At 35.1% G+C, this 3,033-nt stretch overlaps 1 long non-coding RNA gene across 1 annotated transcript; it reads left to right on the top strand.

Annotated features, from left to right (window-relative positions):
* Positions 1-654: 654 nt before the first annotated feature.
* LOC141408139 (uncharacterized) lies at positions 655-2,780 on the top strand. Its single transcript, XR_012420940.1, has 2 exons — positions 655-776; positions 1,754-2,780. It is a non-coding gene; the product is annotated as an uncharacterized lncRNA (long non-coding RNA).
* Positions 2,781-3,033: the final 253 nt, after the last annotated feature.

Below are 3,033 nucleotides of genomic sequence, written 5' to 3'. Positions count from 1 at the left end.
GCTCAAGATGTTAGCATTTCTCACAGGGAGAAGTTAAAAAGCTGCCCACACAAAGTCACACACCTGCTTTAAAAAGAAACTCTTTTGATTCTACTAGGTTGCCTTTGCATATGGGCAAGTAGTTGAAAGAAATAGGTCAGGGTTCTGAGGAGGTCACCTGGGGCAGGTGTGCCCTACCTTTGCACCTGAGTCCCCTACTGAAGCACAAGATGACAACAATGGTAGAACTCAGAAGATGTCCAGCAAAGGTGCCATTTGTCCTGGGGACACTCTGATTTTGTGTGGGTGATTTTGCATTTGCTAAAAGTCGTGGTCTTCATTCTTTTACAGTTTGGTAGGGCTGACCTTACTGTTAGAGGGGAAAATATCTCATGGTTGCAGCAGCCAAGCTAAAAGCTCCATTGATTGAACTCATCCTGCCCTTCATCAGCCTTAGTGCCGTGACTCACACCTTTAGAGAGTTTACAGTGTGGATTCTAGTAAATGTGGGAGCACCCTGTTGAAAGTCAAATGTCTCAACTGGGGTCGGGTGTTGAAGGAAGAGGACATTAAATGATTTTTAGACATCACTACTTGAAACATTGGCTTAACAGATAATATCTTACTATTTATTTGGTAGAGTTCTAAGATGGGTGTTAACCTTGGAATCTATATAGCTTCAGGGGCAGGGAGTATGGGGATCAGCTAAAGAAGGAATGGATCACAGAAAGCAACTTGGTGAGATAACATCTCCTATCACGACTCCAGAACCTTTGAACACATCAGTGTCAGACCTGGTAAGTCGCCATCTCTTGCAGTTAAGACCAAAGATATCTTTCTCTTGATTCTGTCTTTCTGATATTTACCAGATAGGACTAAACCTTGGCTCCACCTTTTACTCCAACTCTTGCGTATGTTTCTCTCAATTCTTGATGATTTCTGTCTAAAATAGCAGGTAAATGACTCTTTAAAAGACTTTATTGCAATATAATTTATGTTCAGTAAATACAATTACGTGAGTTTTGACACCCATATACACTCAAGAAACCGTCACTACAATGGAGACAGCATTTTTATCACCATCTCCCTCCCCAAATCCTCTTTCCTCTCTAAAATTGACTTTACACATTGCCTTTGGCACCAGGCAACCACAGGTCTACTTTCTGTCATTATAGATTATTTGCATTTTCTAAATTTTGTACAAAAGTATAAAAATACAGAATGCACTGTTTCTTTCAATCAACATAATTTTGAGATTCATCTATGTTGCTAAATTAGTAGTTTGATCTTTTTGTTGCTAATTGTTATTTCTTTGTATAGACACATTGCAGTTTACACATTCATCTGTTTTATAGACATTTGGGTCCCCTCCCCCCGATTTTTCATTATCAAAAAATAATTGCCATAAACATTTGTGTACAAGTTTTTGTGTGGCTATATGTTTTCATCTTAGGCAAATATCAAGGAGTAGAATATCTGGGTTTAATGGTAGATATATGTTCAGCTTTAGCAGAGGCTGTCAAACATTTTTCCAAATGGTTTTACCATTTTTTATTCCTAAGAAAATACCATTTTTAGTTGCTTTATATTCCAACCAACATTTGATGATAGTCATTTTAATTTTAGCTATTTTAATGAGTATATAGAGGTATCTCATTGTGATTTTAACTTTTTTCTCTGATGACTTATGATGTTGACTACTTTTAAATGTACTTATTGGATGTCATATGTTCTTCTCTGAAATGTCTTTTCTTTTTTATATATATATTTACAGCAACTTTGTTCATAATTGTCAAAACTTGGCAGTAACCATGATGCTGATGTCCTTCAGTAGGTGAACAAATAAATTAACTGTGGTACATACATTCTGACAATGGAATATTATTCTGCACTAAAAACAAATGTGCTATCAAGCCATGAAAAGCCATGGAGGAAACTTAAATGCATATTGCTAAGTGAAAGAAGCCAATCTGAAGGGGCTACATACTCTTTATTCCAAGTACATGACATCTGGAAATGACAAAACTATGGACACCATGAAAAGATCCGTGGTTACCAAGGGTTGGGGTTTGGGGTATGGATACCTGGAGCACAGAGGATTTTTAAGGCTGTGAAACTGTATGACACTATAATAATGGATATGTGTCATTAGACATTTGTCAAAACCCATAGTATGTACAACAGCAATAGCAAACTCCAGTGTAACCTGTGGAGTTTGAGTGATTATGATGTGTCAACATAGGTTCATCAGCTGTTAACAAATGTACCCGTTTGGTGGGGCTATAAATGTGTGACAACGTAAATTCTGCTTAACGGACTTTCTTTCTTATTTCCTTTCTTTCTTTCTTTTTTTTTTGGTTTGTCTCTTGCATCTTATGTTATCTCTGCAGTAAGTGTAGCTAAATGAAAAATCCCCAGGATTGTAAACAGATTGATTAGAAATTATTTGATTTTCTTTATTTCATTTTATATTACTTTTTAAGACCCAGTCAAAGAACATTTACATATGATGTGTGTGTATCCATAGAATTGTGTCATGGTTGCATATGCGGTTTTAGCCTATGCTATAAAATGCCTACTTTTTAAAAAAAGGCGTTATTTTCTTAGAGCAGTTTTAGGTTCACAGCAAAACTGAAAGGAAATTACAGAGATGTCTCGTATACCCTTTGCCCTCACATATTTGAAATGTCTTTTCAAATATTTTCCTCATTTATTAAGTAGCTGGTTGGTCTCATTATTAAGTTGTGATATATCTTTATGTATTCTGAATAAAGTCCTTTGTCAGATCTACATATTACAAATATTTCCGCTCACTCGGTGGCTTACTTTTTAATGTTCATAATGTTGTCTTACAAAGAGAAAAAGGTTTTCATTTGATAAAATACAATTTTTTAATTTTTACAATTTATTATTTTGTGCTTTGTGTGTTCTGTGTAAAAATCTTTGCCTATCCCAGGGATACAAAGATTTTGATTTTTATTCTTTTTTTACAAGAAGTTTTATAGTTAAGTTTTACCTTCAGGTCTGTGATCTATTTTAAGTTCATTTTTTAAT

Source organism: Macaca fascicularis, chromosome 12 (genome assembly GCF_037993035.2).
Source record: "Macaca fascicularis isolate 582-1 chromosome 12, T2T-MFA8v1.1".
Lineage (NCBI taxonomy): Eukaryota > Metazoa > Chordata > Mammalia > Primates > Cercopithecidae > Macaca > Macaca fascicularis.
The sequence above is the reverse complement of the archived record's forward strand: the minus strand, read 5'-3'. Positions and strand labels throughout refer to the sequence as shown.